Genomic DNA, 17,377 nt, shown 5'->3' on the forward strand with positions numbered 1-17,377 from the left:
CTGCATCCAGTTCTTTTGTGACTGCATCATAGTATCCAATCAAATTGGTCAGGCAAGGCTTCCCCTTAACAAAACCATGCTGTGTCCTAGCTATAACTGAAGTCTTGTCTAGATGATCGTGCAGTGCTTCTTTCACCAGTGCCTCCATTAATTTTCCGGGAACAGAAGTTAAACTCACAGGTCTATAATTACTTGTGTCAGCCTTTGATCCCCCTTTGTGAATTGGGGTCACATTTGCACATCTCCAGTCAATGGGTACCTCCCCTGAGTCCAAGGAAGCTCTCATAATTATGGCTAAGGGTTTGCTTACCTCCTTTGCTGCCTCCTTTAATATAACTGGATAGATCCCATCCACCCCAGGTGCCTTTCTTGTGTTTATCTTCAACAATTTCTCCTCCACTTTGCTCTCAGTTATTACAAGATTCTCTAGCTTACTGCTAGAGTTGAATACACCTCTGGCATTCCCCTTGCTGAATAACTCCTCATGTGTGAATGTCGATGCAAAATATTCATTTAGTTTGTTAGCTACCCGAGCAGGGTCATCAACAGTTGACCCATCGATCTCAAGTGGACCAATCTGATTCATCCCCTTCCTTCTAGAGTTTACATAAGTAAAGAACTCTTTGCTGTTTTTCTTCGCATCCCTTGCCAAGGATCTCTCGTAATCTGCCTTCGCCTGCCTAACCTCCTTTGTAACTTGGTTACAGATCAACTTGTATCTATCATAGGCGTCCGTGTCACGTGTTAATTTGTATGTATCCCATGCATTTTTCTTCTCTGCCATATGCCTCATTAGTTCATCTGACAACCAGATGAGTTCATCTGACAACCTTTCTTGCATCAAATGCCTCTACTAATGCTAATGCTAATGCTAATGCTAATAATAATAATAAATTACCCCAGGGGCTCAGATTTTTTTAGTTATGTGCTTGGAACGTCCAGAGTCCTGAGCTAGATATCATTTTTCTTCTCTTTTTTCCTGATTCCCTTCAGCTTCTCTCTCTCTCTCTATCAGGTAACTCAGAATTTTTTTTTTTTTTTTTTTTTTTGCCTGGTGCTGCAAAAGCCTCAGGCTTCCTTGGTCTATAGGGCTAATAATAATAATAATAATAAATTCGACTATGGATGTTTAATGACAAGAACAACACTAGCGCAAACATCTCTAGCGGCCAGTTTGGATAGCTCTCTTCCCAGTTGTGCAGTACACATGTTGGATACGAAGAAGTCAGTTGTCAAACACATTATGGTGAAGATATATGTTTCAATCCGACTGATTGAAAGGTATGTTTCTAATTCTGTAATATAGCTAACATTCACGGGAGTTCAAAAACACTGTTTATAAGTAACAGTAATCTTCTTTAAGGGTGAATTGTTATCAATGTGGTACCTGTTGCAGCAGTATACTGTCATTAATAACCCTGCCAACCTTCGTATCGTCTGGAAACTTGGACATTAAGCCTGATGTACCATCATCAATATCATTTATATATACAGAAAACAACAATGGACCCAACACTGAATCCTGAAGGACTCCACTAATAATAGTATTCCACGAAGAGCAGTGTCCATTGATTACCACTCTGTCTTCTCCTGCTCAACCATCCCTTTATCCATAGCAGCAATTTGCCTCCTATGTCACACTGCTCCAATTTGTGTAGCAGCATTCCAGGTGCAACAGTACCAAAGGCTTTTCTAAGATACAAATATATGATATCAAAGTTATTCTTTGCATCCAGTTCCTTTGTGACTACATCATAGTATCCAATCAAATTAGTCAGACAAGACTAACCCTTAACAAACCCATGCTGTGTCCGATAACTGAATTCTTGTCTACATGATCCTGCAGTGCTTCTTTAACCAATGCCTCCATTAATTTCCCTGGAACAGAAAAACTAACAGTTCTGTAATTATCTGTGTATCCTTTTGATCCTCCTTTGTGGATTGGGATCACATTTGCACATCTCCAGTCCATGGATACTTCCCCTGAGTCCAGGGACGCTCTCATAATTATGGCTAAGGGTTTGTTTACTTCCTTTGCTGCCTCCTTTAATATAACTGGATAGATCCCATCCACCCCAGGTGCCTTTCTTGTATTTATTTTCAACAATTTCTCCTCCACGTTACTCTCAGTTATTACAAGATTCTCTAGGTTACTGCCAGAGTTGAATACACCTCTGGCATTCCCCTCCCTGAATAAATCCTAATGTGTGAATGTCGATGCAAAATATTCATTTAGTTTGTTAGCTACCTGAGCAGGAACATCAACAGTTGAACCAGCGATATCAAGGCGACGAATCTGATTCAACCCCTTCCTTCTAGAGTTTACATAAGTAAGGAATTCTTTGCATCCTTTGCCAAAGATTTCTCGTAATCTGCCTTCACTTGACTAACCTCCTTTGTAACTTGGTTACAGACCTGCTTATATCTATCATAGGCTTCTGTATCACATGTTAATTTATATGTATCCGATGCATTTTTCTTCTCTGTCACATGTCTAATTAGTTCATCTGACATCCATTTAGGCCTAAATCTACAACATTTCTTTGTTGGTATGAAAAGCCTAGTAGCTTCCAAGATTAATTCTTTGAATGCTTCCCATTTTGAATTTGCCTTTTGTAACATCATCAGTTGGTTCCACCGTATAGAATTTAAATACTGTCTCAGACCATCATAGTCACCTTTACGAAAGCAAAAACCCTTCCCTTTACCCTTGATGGTAGTTACCCCTTTGAGTAAATCCCACTTCAGCACACTGTGATCACTACCACCTAGTGGTTCCTTTATCTGCAGATTCTTGATGCATGAAGAATCATTACTGATAATCAGATCAAGAGTATTACTGCCTCTAGTTGCCTCCCGAACATGCTGCTGGAGAAAACAATCATCCAATAAATCCACAAAAGCCTTGCTAGTGCCCAACCCACAAATTCCAGTCAATATCCGGGAAATTAAAATCCCCTATTATAAGACACTAATTTACTGGCCTACTCTATTTCTCTGCACAATTGTTCATTATACTTATCAGATTGATTAGACCTACTCTCATTTTTCCTTTCCCAGTGCTTATGTTACACCAAACATACTCAACATTGCATTGCCCACCAACATCAATTCGATGCACTTCCTTAGATTTTATGTGTTTCTTAACTAACAACCCTTAACTAACAATCCCCTATTATAAGACACTAATTTACTGGCCTACTCTATTTCTCTGCACAATTGTTCATTATACTTATCAGATTGATTAGACTTACTCTCATTTTTCCTTTCCCAGTGCTTATGTTACACCAAACATACTCAACATTGCATTGCCCACCAACATCAATTCGATGCACTTCCTTAGATTTTATGTGTTTCTTAACTAACAACATAACCCCTCCTCCCTTCCTGACCTGTCTATCCTTTCTGTACACATTGTACTCCCCAAATTCCAGTTCTACACTGCTTATGTCTGTGTGACACGATGTCTCTGATATCCCAACAATATCTGCCTTTGATGTCTTGACTAGCACTTAAAGCTCATCGAATTTATTAACTATACTCCTAGCATTGATGTACATGCAAGTATACATGCACCTGTTTCTACTCTTAGTTACCCTAACACAGCCCATGTATTTACTTGTTCCACTATGACTCCCAGCAGTCCTGGAAATTCCCACTGCCTTGCTTTCCAGGCTGCTGCTCAATTGCATTTCAATAGAAGTAGTGCAAGAATCACTTTTACCTCTGCCAGCGGCTACTGTTAATCTATTATTCTGTGTATCCCCCCCAAACTAGCAGTTTTCCGACCCACCTAACCCTGCCTCAATAGCATCAGTAAATATTCTTGCACCCTTTCTATTTAATGTGTATCCCATCCCTGTAGAAGTAGGCTCTCCTGTTAACAAGCACAGACCAGGCCGAGAAAGATTCCACCCCTTGAGCCTTGCACAATCTCTCCAGGGCCGAATTGATCGACAAGGCTCTCATCATATACTCCCTCCTATCGTTCAGCAGAATTGCAGACACTTTTAAATTCAACCCTAACTCACAGCTTTTTTTTCAGCATTGTCTTGTACTTCAGTAATTCTGCCGATCTTAATATCATTAGTGCCAACATGTACAACAGTGTCATCCTTTGTGTCCTTAAAGGATGATATCTGCCCTACATCATTATCAACCTTTTCTGCTGGCAGATATACCCTGGTCCTATTCCATCTATCCTTTTTGCACAATATGTTCCCCAATTCCCTGACAATAGAATCACCTACAACTAGTTCCTTTGGGACCAGCAAAGCACAAATTTAACTTTATTACCTTACCTATTAACCATGTTAAATGATACGTGAAAATCGTAAGAATATTTTCTAGTTAGCAAAATAAAAAGAAAGTTACACTTAAGTACATACTGACTAATTGATATTTCATTCACCGACTTTTTTTTTTTGTTATAAAATTAAAAACAGTAAAAATGATAAGAAATTAATAACAAAGAACACGGCACACACAATTTGCAACGGCACCTCCGTAACCAGGTGGTCAGGAGCAGCAGTGCGTAGCACACGCTTCTTGATTAGACCGTGGTTTGAGTCCGTGACCACCAAATAAGGAGGATGCGGAAAGGTCAGGGAATGACCACCACATATCCCCAGAGCAATATTTCCTTAGTTGTTAATGCTCCTAAAAAACAAACAGTCAAAGAATCAAAGCATACACTCTAGTCAGATATGGAGTAATTAGTTTCTGAAAATTTATTATGTTTTTTTATGATTTTTTTATATTTCATGGAAGGGAAAACAGATTTCACTATAATGATTTGAAAACCCACAGAATTCCAGCTATTGGTACTATAGCAAATGCAAGAAGATCGAGTTTACTATCTGTTTATAATTGATTATACTAACAGAAAAGACCAATAAATCTGAAACTGCAAATTGTTTTCATTGTTTTATGGTAGTGAACTCCAGAAATGTGCTTTAGAAAAATATCATGAAGGCAATAACGGCTAGTGAGTCAACAGGAGGGATTCACAAAAAGGAATGGAAATGTTGAAGATTAAATCTAACATAATAGCAAAGTCTTCCTAGCACAAAAGCTCAAAAATACTGTGTTATGCAAGATTTCCCGCAATTTTCAAACTGTGTTAGAGTGAAACCATGTTGTAGAAGTATCGTGCTGTGCGAGGATTGCTGCAATTCTCAAACCGTGTTAGAACAAAACCATGTTTTAGATGTACCGTGCTATATGGGGGTTGCCTGTACTCAAAGGAAGCTACTGCAACAAGGTCTAGAAAAATTAGGGAGATAGTTGAGAAACAGCAGTTGAAGTTTAACATGGACAAATGCAAGGTACAGCATATGGGTAGCAGTAATCCCAAATTAAAGTGTGTGGTACTGCATTCAGGGTAATGAAAATGAAAAATATCTCTGAATAATTGTCAGATATGACATTCTCTGAACAGTGCAGACAGGCCCCCAGAATGGTCCATGAGGTTTTGTTAATGAAATAGAGGAGCTTCTAGGAGGGAAAAAGGTGATTATCCCATTGTACAAGGTAGTGGTTAGTCCCATGTATTACTGCACAGAGATCCAGATGTCTAATTTCAAGAAGGATGTAGATTTGTTGGAGTGGCTACAGAAGGACTGTTGCTGAATAGATGAAGTTTGCCAGCAGGTGACTGGTTTGGAACAGATGTTCATCTGTTGTGGAAGTATGGCACCTCCGTAGCCAGGTGGCAGGAGCAGCAGTGCATAGCACAGGCTTCTTGATTAGACCAGGATTCGAGCCCATTTAGAAAATGGGCTCTAATCCTGTTTCCTCTTTAGAAAATACAGCTGCGAGTTACAGGCTCTGAAAAAAACGATGTGTTTGCTTTTTATTTACATAATTGTTATTTTATATTGTACTTAATACGTAGTCTTATAGTTCTAATTACGCCGGTTATTTTTATTTTAATTTATATAAACAGTTTTTGTAGATATATGTAATACTTTATAAAACCGTTAGTCCGTTCGAATCTTGCAGGCATTGTTTTTTGTTTATAGTGATAGGGAATTCAAATTTTTAATTGAGGTAGCTAGGTAGCTCTAACGTATAATTATAGAAACAGTAATACGCTTCACTGTTTCTATTAGATAGCGTAGTATTGACATTTAATTTAATTTAATTTATTGATCTTATTAATTTAAAATATCATGCCCCAAACTAGAGCAGCAAAGCAACGGGCACAAAGTGGCAGGAGTGCTGTGACTCGTGGGAGAACTGAGGGGGGCGATTCTCCAACGCATCACAGCCTAAAAAAATGTGCAACTTGTGAAATGTTTGCCGAACTATCTGGAACGGAACATGATATTGCCATGGGGGATGTCTTTGTGTGCGCGCGATGTAAGGAGTGTAAGGAAATCAGGCGACAACTAAGCGTTGTTATGGGCCTATATGAGAGTTTGAAGGACAGGGTGGATGCCCTCGAAAGATCTGAATTGAGGGGCCCATCAGGCTCTCAGCTGCCCACATCAACGCCAGAGCTTGCACTTGGTCATCGCGCAACACAGCGGCAACCCCCAAGGCAGAATGCACTGGTCCCAAAGGAACTAGTAGTTGTTGGTGACTCTATTGTCAGGGAAATGGGGAACATCCTTTGTAAAAAGGATAGGTGGAACAGGACCAGGGTATGTCTGCCAGGGGCAAAGGTTGATGACGTTGTAGAGCGGATATCATCTTTTAGGGGCACAAAAGGTGATATAGTTGTACACGTTGGCACTAATGATATTAAGAGTAGGAGACCGGCAGAATTACTTAACAAGTACAGGTCACTGTTGAAAAAAAGCCGTGAAATAGGGTTGAATTTGAAAGTGTCTGCAATTCTGCCCAGACACTATAGGAGGGAGTATATGATGAGAGCCTTGTCGATCAATTCGGCCCTGGAAAGATTGTGCAAGGCTCAAGGGATAGAATTTTTTTCAGCCTGGACTGCACTTGTTAACAGGAGAGACTGCTTCTACAGGGATGGGATACACTTAAATGGAAAGGGTGCAAGAATATTTGTTGATGCTATCGAGGCAGTGTTAGGTGGGTTGGAAAACTGAGAGCTTGGGGGGGATACAAGGACTAATATTTAACTGTAGCCGTAGGCAGAGGTGAAGGTGATTCTTACACAACTTCTATTAGAATAAGTAGCGACCTGGAGCGAGGGGTGTTGGGAGTTTCAGGGACGGATGGCAGTCATTGTGAAATAGGTGGGTATATGGGATATGTTAGAGTAATTAAGAATAAGAATAGGTGCATGTATACTTGCATGTATACCAATGCTAGAAGTATAGTAAATAAATTTGATGAATTTGAAGTGTTGGTCAAGACATCAAAGGTGGATATTGTTGGGATATCAGAGACGTGGTGTCACACATATAAGGAATGCCGAACTGGAATTTGGGGAGTACAATGTGTACAGAAAGGATAGACAGGATAGGAAGGGAGGAGGTGTTATGCTGTTAATAAAGAAAAACATAAAATCAAAAGAAGTGCATCCAGTTGATATAGATGAACAGTGCACTGTTGAGTCAGTTTGGTGTGACATAAGCACTGCGAAAACAAAAATAAGAGTAGGAGTGTGTTATAGGCCTAATGACTTGAATGAGTACAATGAACAATTGTACAGAGAAATAGAGTGGGCTATTAAATCGGAATGTCTTATAATGGGGGATTTTAACTTCCCAGATATTGACTGGAACTTGTGGGTTGGGCACTCACACACTAGTCAGACTTTTGTGGATTTATTGGATGATTGTTTTCTGCAGCAGCACGTTCGAGAGGCAACCAGAGAAAGTAATACTCTTGATCTGGTTATCAGCAGTGATTATTCATGTATTAGGAATTTGCAGATAAAAGAACCACTAGGTGGCAGTGATCACAGTGTACTGACGTGGGATTTACTTAAAGATTTAACTACTATCAGGGGTAAAGGAAAGGGTTTTTGCTTCCGTAAAGGCGAGTACAGTGGTCTCCGACAGTTTTTAAATTCTGTACAGTGGGATCAACTGACGATGTTACCAACAGTAAATTCTAAGTGGGAAGCATTCAAGGAATTAATCGTGGATGCTACTAAAAGGTTCATACCTATTAAGAAATATTGTTCAAGGTTTAGGCCTAAATGGTTGTCAAATGAACTAATGAGACTCGTAACAGAGAAGAAAAATGCATGGGATGCATATAAATTATCAAGCGACTCAGAAGCATATGGCAGATATAAGTTAATCTGTAATCAGGTCACAAAGGAGGTTCGGCAGGCGAAGGCAGATTACGAGAAATCCTTGGCAAAAGATGCTAAGAAAAACAGCAAGGATTTCTTTACTTATATAAACTCTAAAAGGAAGGGGATGAATCTGATCGGTCCACTTGACATCGATGGTTCGACTGTTGATGATCCTGCTCAGATAGCAAACAAACTGAATGAGTATTTTGCATCTACATTCACACGTGAAGAATTATTAAGGTTTGAAAATGGCAGAAGGTTATCAAATTGTAGCAAGATACTTCATGATTTTGTAATAACCGAGAGCAAAGTGGAACAGAAATTGTTGAAGTTAAACGTAAGAAAAGCACCTGGAGTGGATGGGATCTATCCAGTTATATTAAAGGAGACGGCAGAGCAACTAAGCAAACCCTTAGCCATAATTATGAGAGCATCCTTGGACTCAGGGGAGGTTCCCACGGACTGGAGATGTGCAAATGTATCCCCAATTCACAAAGGGGGATCGAAGGGTGACAAGAGTAATTACAGACCAGTTAGTTTAACTTCTGTTCCGGGTAAAATAATGGAGTCGCTGGTTAAAGATGCATTGCAGGATCAGCTAGACAAGACTGCAGCAATAATTCAGACACAGCATGGGTTTGTTAAGGGAAAGTCTTGTCTGACAAATTTGATAGGATATTATGATGTGGTTACAAAGGAACTGGATGCAAAAAATAATTTTGATATCATATATTTGGATTTCAGGAAAGCTTTTGACACTGTTGCGCATGGAAGACTATTGTACAAATTGGAGCAGAATGGTATTAAGGGTAAGTTGCTACAATGAATAAAAGGATGGTTAAGTGCTAGAAGACAGAGGGTGGTAATCAATGGGTGCTGCTCTTCTTGGACTAATGTTATTAGTGGAGTCTCACAGGGTTTGGTGTTAGGTCCACTGTTGTTTTGTATATTTATCAATGATATTGATGAAGGTATATCAGGCTTAATGTCGAAGTTTGCAGATGATACAAAGGTTGGCAGAGTTGTTAATGACAGTAATGGCAGTGTGCTACTGCAACAGGATCTAGATAATTTGGGCAGATGGGCTAAGAAGTGGCAACTGAAGTTTAACCTTGACAAATGCAAAGTACTACATATGGGTAGAAGTAACCCCAGAGAAACGTACCAACTGTGTGGTACTACACTTAAGGTGGTAGAAAATGAAAAAGACCTGGGAGTAATTGTGCAGGCAGATATGAAGTTTTCTGAGCAATGCAGACAGGCTGCCAGGGCAGGTCATGGGGTTTTGTCAATGATATATAGGAATTTTGCTAGCAGGGAAAAGGAGGTGATTATCCCTCTGTATAAGGCAATGGTCAGGCCACGGCTTGAGTACTGCGTACAGGTCTGGAGGCCTCATTTTAGGAAGGATGTAGATATACTTGAGCGTGTACAGAGAAGGGCAACAAGATTGGTGAGAGGAATGAAGGGATCCTCTTACCAGGAGAGGCTTAAGTTCTGCAAATTGCAGTGGCTGGAGACTAGGCACCTGCGCGGTGATCTGATTGAATTATATAAGGCCTTGAATGGGTTGAGCACGCTGAATTCTGATGGGATCCTTCCACTTGGTCAGATTACGAATCTAAGGGGGCATAAATTCAAATTGAGAAAAGACAGATGTAGAATAGATGTGCGGAAATTTTCCTTTAGCCAGCGGGTGGTTAATTGCTGGAACAAACTTCCATCTGTCGTTGTGGAAGTTGATAGGTTGAATAAATTTAAGGAGGAACTGGACAGGCATTTGGAGGGAATGGTGTGATTTTTTTTTTTTTTTTCTTTGGCTGATGCTGCATAAGCTCATACATTTGCTTTCTTGCATGACATGCCACTACTACTACTACTACTACCATTACCACCAAATACAGAGGATGTGAAAAGGTCAGGGAATGACCACCGCATATCTCTGGAGCAATATGGCCTTAGTTGCTAATGCTAAAAAAAAAAAACCAAATAACAATAACAAAAGTTGTGGAAGTGGGTAGTTTGAATGAGTTTTAAGGAGGAACTAGACAAATTATTGGAGGTAAGTTCATGTGATGTGCAAAGTTTTTTTTTTTTTTTTTGATTGATGCTTTCTTTCATTTGCCACTACATTTTCTATAATGAAAAGAATAATGAAATTATTTTTTATGTTCTTCACTTCTTAGTTCAAAAGAGAAATTATTACAAGGCAAATGTATGACTGTATTACAATGAAAAAATAACCGTTCTTTGAAAGGTACAGTTATAATACTTGCCTACCCCCCCCAGCAGTTTGCAAACCTCGGAGTATGGTAGTTTTGCCACTCTATTTTGTACATAATCACTACAGTCATTAGGATACAAAATACCTGAAATGAATATGGTTGTGGGGTTTGGGAGAGTAGAGGATAAATAATATCCTTGTTGGTTTAGGGATTTATTAGGCACATCGGCAACTATGGCCATAGTGCGCCACTCTTATAAGAAAAACAGCAATAGCTGCTGAGAGATTTGCCCTTCTTGGAATAACTAGGCCTCCAGTAGATTTTCAAGTGATGCTCTCCAGGTGATAACTCTAAGGGAGCCAGGTGATATATAGTGGTATCTAAACAAGGTTTAGAATTTGCAACTGAAAATAATACAGTAAACCCCCGTGAATAGCGGGGGTTACGTTCCTGAGAAATGCCGCGAATACCGAAAACGCGAATACTGAGTTATGGCTCCCATAGTAATAAAGGGGTTCCGTTCCAAAGTATGAAATATATAAGAAAAACTAGTCTAAAATTTTGTCTATGTATGTACAGTGAAACTTCCCTTTAACGGACAGCCATGTGGAACGAAAATGTGTCCGTTAGAGAGAAGTGTCCGCTAACAAGAAGTCTGAGGGAGGAAAAAAAAAAAGAAAAAAAGAACAATCGTTAAACGTTTAATGTAAAATTAAATTAAATTATATACAGATTTTGCCCAATATTTTTGTAAATAATATACATATAATTGTGCTATGTATATTATGACTTTATCTTAAGAAAAATACATACAGTAATCACTTATTTTCTTCTGCACCTTCTTCTGGCTGATAATTTTGTTTTCAACATTTGTTTGGAGTGAAGAAACCATCGAAAGTCCTTCATATCTTCTTCAGCGGCGAAAAACATTTTTAAACGATTGATTTGTATGAGCGCTTCTTCTATTTTCATCGGTGGTTCGTCGTTAATATGTTCTTCGACAGAATGACCTCCTTCCATTTCTTCATCCTCGTGAGGAACTTCTTGAAAAATATCGATGATAATGTCGTTGATATCTAGAGCACCATCTTCTGTAGTGAGGTTAGAATCTATATCTTTGTAGCTAGAGTCACTTGTAGCGGAAGTATCGTACATTATCAATAGATGTTGAAGTTCTTGTTCTTCTTGCTACTCCATATTGCTATTCACAACTTCAATTTTTGCATTTGAGAAGCCAGACTTTACAAAACAGTTCACGACGGTTTGTTTTCTAATTACGTTTACTGAAGAGGAAATCCATTGAATCGCATCTAGGATGCTGATTTTCTTTGAAAGGTCACTCGCACATGTTACATCGTTCATGTTTGCAATGAGATGTCTTAAAACATGTTTTCTGTAGTGAAGTTTAAAATTTTTTATTATCCCTTGATCCAAGGGCTGACACTCTGCAGATGTGTTTGGTGGCAGAAAAACGATTTGAATGTTGGACAATTCAATGTGCAGGTGAGATGCAGCATTATCCATGAAAAGAATAATTTTTCTCTTTTGACGAATCATGTTTTGGTTAAAGTGACTTATCCATTCGCTCATGATATCTCGTGGCATCCACGCTTTTTTATTAGACTTCCAGTCAACATTCAAAAGTTTCAACTTTATGCCCTTGAAACAACGAGGATTTTGTGGTTTTCCTATAACAAGAGGTTGTTCAAAGTCTCCCAGCATATTTGTACACAATAGTACAGTCAAGCGTTCCTTAGAAATTTTTCCAACCTGGCACTTTTCGTTTTTTAGACTCATTGTTTTTTCAGGAAGAGCTTTAAAAAACAACCCTGTCTCGTCACAGTTGTAAATATCTTTAGCTTCAAAATCACAACATAAATCTTCCAATTGAACGGTCCACTCTGTTACAACCCCAGTATCAACAGATCCACCTTCACCACTTACGGTTTTCCAAGAAATTTTATGCCGAGTTTTGAACTTGTCTAGCCATCCCACAGAAGCTTTGAACTCATTTACTCCCATAGATTTCGCAACCTCCAAAGCCTTTTCCCTAATAATAGGCCCATTAATGGGAATTTTTTTAGTACATTCGCGACAAAACCACTCACACGTAACATTGTCAATTTGAAGTCCAACAGTTTTCGGGAATGATTTTTGAACCTGATCATTTCCGTGTTGCCAAAATTGTTTGAGCAGTTCACTTTTTTTCCTTTAGGATGTCGCTTACCTGCGTCTTCCCGATTTTGAATTTTGCAGCGAGATTGCGAACACTATTTTTTTGCCGATTATACGCATTAATGAGTTCGACTTTATCTTTTAAAGTTAAATGTTTACGAGAAGATATTGTGCATTTCACACGACACTGAACAAAACTGAAAACTGAAACTGAAAAGACGAAAGGCCAGCCATATTCCTGCCCCTGCACACACCGAATTCATCAGAAGTTTTACACGTGCCTTAAAATTCTTGAAAAAGGGTTTAGAACCTTGATAAAATTCAGAGAATCTGAAATAGAAAATAAACACACGATTGAGGCAATACGTGGAAGAAACGTTCCTAGAAAAAGGGCCGTAAGCTCGCCCGCTGTCCGTTATGGGGAGATCAAATTAAGTGCTAATCTAAACGAAATAGTGCAGATTGCCTGTCCGCTTCCATTACAGAGAATGTCCGCTAGAAGCTGCAAACACGTTAAAACCAATTGAGGTGAGTTGGGGAATTTGAAAATGTCCGTTGTAGAGAGATGGCCGTTAACGGGAGGTGTCCGTTTGGAGAAGTTTCACTGTATTATATGTATCTTCATAATATGACTATGTACTTAGACAGTACATAGTGAAACGCAAGCATATGGCATCGAAATGAAAATAAGAAACAATTTAATATTAAATGTAATATTTATTAGAAATTTCAAACAAATCTTTCAAACCAGTGCCTTTGCTAGCAAAAAAACTTATCCCGCCAGTGCTATCACCAGTTTCGCTAAAGTGTTGATAAAGGAGTTTTGCCTTTTCACGAATGATGAGTGAACTTAAACGGAATTTTATTTTGAGTACGGTCTTCTATCCACAGATTTAAAGCTTTTTCCATTTTTTTCTAATTTAACATCACGAGTTACAGAGCAAATTTTTGAAGCAATTAGCGCGTTTTCACGGACACTACGGCAGATTTTTTCTTCCGATTTCTAGATTGATCGTACCGTTGACTCATTGATTTTATTATGTTTTGCCACTGAGGAGACACTTTCACCATTAGAAATTTTGTCTAATAACTCAATTTTATTCGCTAATGTCATCACCTTCTTTGATCTTTTCACGTTCCCTTTGTTATTCGTAGCCATATTTTTCTACGGGTTAGAAAGAACTTGTCCACAATAAAGTCACTTTCTTCCCTTAAAACACTGAAAAAGTCTGTTTTACACTGCAAAACGGTAGATTTATCACTTTTGTAAGCATATCAATTTATAAATTGATAAATTTATTCAATTTATAAGCATATAAATTAAAAGCAAACGACGAAACCTTCCATGACAAGCGCATAACACATACTGAACAAGGATTAGCGAGAAACATTCACGCCGGGGTTTTGTCACCCCTCTCCCCCCACCCACTTAGCTCTGTTTTGACCGGGAAAGAGAATTTTAGCCACGCCCATGTTTTTTTATGGTGGAAAGTGTTCACGGCGCTTTAAAATTCACATTTTTTTAGGTTTCATTTTATATTAAATCAGCAACCGCGAATAGCGGGGGTTTACTGTAATCGTTGGAAGTTCTAGGGAGGCATTCCTGCCCTAGAGTTGATAGGGAAATATGTTGGAAGCCTCTACTTCCAACTGCTGATTGTTATCTGCACCTGTCTCACACGTTTCACCTCGCATGACCACCATAGCCGGGCACCTGATATTTTTTATTATTTTTGTAATAACGCTCATTTCCCAACTGAGAAAGGACTACTTATAAGTCCAAAAGCTTTTGATGATTTATTTACTTTATTTTTAACTTATTTTTTAAGTTGTTTTTAACTTGTTTTTAACTTGTTTTCATTCTAATATTAAAGAATTTTTACCCAAACCCTGTTTTTTTTATCTATCTTCTCAGTAAAGCTGAATTATATTCTTAGAACTGTTTAGTAAAGGGTTGTGTCACATATGCCTTTCTGCCTGGATTGAAAATAGAATTATCAGAGATGGCCTGTGTTGAGACTTTTTGATGTTCTGTTGGTGATTGGTATGGATTAAAGTGCAGACTGGGAGAATTAGGGATAGGAAAAAACCCCATTTGTGCCTGTGGTTTGTTAGAGTACACTGATCATATAATGATGCATTGTAACTTGTGAAGATATAAGGAGTGTATTTGTCCAAGAGTTAGGCACTGTTATTGTAGTGGTTATTCAATTTTTTAAGAGGCGCTGTTGCTACAGAAGCTTATACTTAAATTAAAGCTCAGAAATACCTCATACTTATATTTATGCTTAAATTTAAGTATGAGGTATTTCTGAGCTTTTCAAGGGCCATATTATTATTATTAGCCACATACTGCAAGGAAGCCCGAGGCTTATGCTGCACCAGCCAAAAAAAAATTCTCGAGTTACCCTGAGAGAGAGAGAGAGACAGAAGTCGAAAGGAATCACCAAGAAAGAGAAGAATGATATCCAGCTCAGGACCCTGGGTTTGCCAAGCCCATACTCACCAGGTGTGAGCCCCTGGGTAGGGGGCTCACATCCTCACGCTCACTTCCTGAGTAGGAAGGAAACCCTTGTTGTAAATAGTGTAAATATAATTCGAAGTTTTTATGTTTACAAGTTTTGTTTATGTTGATAAATTTATGGTTTTAAATTTACAATTCTTAAAGTTTACAGTGTGTGTGTGTTCAAAGTTTTTAGAGTTCATAAAGGTTATGATAGCACTAGAAGAAGGGCACTCATAACTTTTATGAAGTTAAGTGTTAACTTCATAAAGGTTAAACAGTGTGATAAAACAGTTAAATCAATTTAAGTTATTTGGTAGTAGAGATCTGCCTTTCCGGGCCAGGGACAGTAACAACTTTCATTGTACCTAAATATATTTAGGTGGTAAGAAGTGGCTAAGGAACCAATTAGTGAATTTGTAATTGTGTAACAATGTGCAGATGAGCAGTTAACACACTTAGCACAAGTAGCATAAGGTCTTAGAGATGTATTCATGGGTCAATTTGCATGTTGTGTGGGATGAAAAACTCAGAATAACTTGCAGGTAAAAACTCTTTCACACACACACACAGATTGGCTTGCTATAGTAATAGCCATATAGTGCAAGGAAGCCACAGGCTTTTGCTGCACTTGCCTGGAAAACAAATGAGTAGCTAAGAAAATACAAAATATTTGCTTACATAGGTAACTATCCAGTTGTCCTTTGAATTTATTCAAGCTGTCAGCCTCAACTACCTGTGAAGAGAACCTGTTCTAGCAGTCAGTGACTCTCTGACTAAAAGAAAACTTCTTGCAATCTAATCTAAACCTCTTCCCCTGTAATTTTAATTTATGCCCTCCCCCACAAGTTCTTGAATTCTCTATAACAGCGAAAATTCCACCTTCATTCATTTTACTAACCCCTTTCAGAGCCTTGTAAATCTCAATCAGGTCACCTCTATTGATGTGACCTGATTGAGATTTTCAAGGTTGCCTAGCTCTGTAGTCCACATATATGGAGTCTTTCCTCATATGGTCCCCCTTTTTCCATCTCACCATGCGAGTTGCCAATTGTTGAACTCTTTCAAGAAGCTAAATGTCTTTTTTCAGCTGAGGTCTCCATACTTGAACACAGTATTCCAAATGTTGTCTTACAATTTTCTTCAAAGCCTTGCAATTGCCTTATACAGTGGGATTATGACCTCCATATTTCTACTGGATAATATTTGATAAATCATTGATAGGACACCATTGGGCTTTCCTGGCTTACTTTCCTGGCCTGTTTACACTGCTCAGAAAACCTCATATCCACCCTTATTTTAACTTCTAGATCCCTTTCTTCCTCCACTGTGTTTTTAATTCAATCTTGCTGAGTGTATAATTTATTTTGGGGTTGCTGTTCCTCAAGTGTAAAGGCTTTGCATTTTGCTGCATTAAAACAAAGCTGCCACTTTTCTGACCATTCTTGTAGCCTGTTCATGTCGTCCTGAAGAAGCACTGCTTGGTACTGACTATTAAATACTTGTTGTGTCGTCTGTAAATTTTGACATCAAGCCTTATGTTCCATCATCAATGTTGTTTATGAAAATCAGAAACAGTGGTCCAAGAACTGAACCTTGGGGGACCCCACTTCTGACTTTACACCAATTTGAAGAATATCCATTAATCACAACCCTCTGCCCTGCAGCCACCTAGCAATCCATCTTAGAATTTTTCCAGTAATACCAACATGTTCCAGCTTATACGGTAACCTGTCAGGTGGGACTGAGTTAAAAACCCAGATCTCTTCAAATGAGTGACAAGTGACAAAACAGTATATGTGGAGGATGGATATCTGGCATTCTCAAAATGTAATGTAACGTAAATTTACTGCTTCCTGATTTGTTACAATTTGTCTTGTTAAAAAATTCTTTGTTTCATTGGCAGTTCATTTGTCAGAAGCTTTGCATTTTATCATTAATTTGAAATTTGATCTCTGATTCAAATATAAATAATAATAATTATTATTATTTATTTTTTATTTTGCTTTGTTTCTAGAGGATACCCCATATAAGGAAAATCTTATGGAGTGGCATGGTTCCCACTTCAGATCTATTCACAGAATTACCAGTATTTTTATTTATGTTATTATTAAATAATAAATTAATTATTAAATTATTATTATTATTTAAATTGCATTTTTTGTTTTAGTATGATCATTGAAAGGCATAATGAAAGAGGCTATATCTATATATTTAATACCGAAAGCGTTTTCTTTCAACAGTCAG

General features: G+C 38.3%; 1 protein-coding gene across 2 annotated transcripts in view; it reads left to right on the plus strand.

Moving 5' to 3' along the window:
* Positions 1–1,189: 1,189 nt before the first annotated feature.
* Dpit47 (DNA polymerase interacting tpr containing protein of 47kD) overlaps positions 1,190–17,377 on the plus strand; it is a 231,963-nt gene continuing 215,775 nt past the window's right edge. The window contains exon 1 of one of the 2 annotated variants that reach the window (XM_090389624.1): positions 1,190–1,281. The gene's annotated coding sequence lies outside the window, so the exon portion shown is untranslated. The remainder of the gene's footprint in view (positions 1,282–17,377) is intronic. The other variant, XM_090389626.1, reaches the window with a different exon arrangement.

Source organism: Mastigoproctus giganteus, chromosome 2, assembly GCF_048544385.1.
Source record: "Mastigoproctus giganteus isolate SK-2022 chromosome 2, ASM4854438v1, whole genome shotgun sequence".
Taxonomy (NCBI): domain Eukaryota; kingdom Metazoa; phylum Arthropoda; class Arachnida; order Uropygi; family Thelyphonidae; genus Mastigoproctus; species Mastigoproctus giganteus.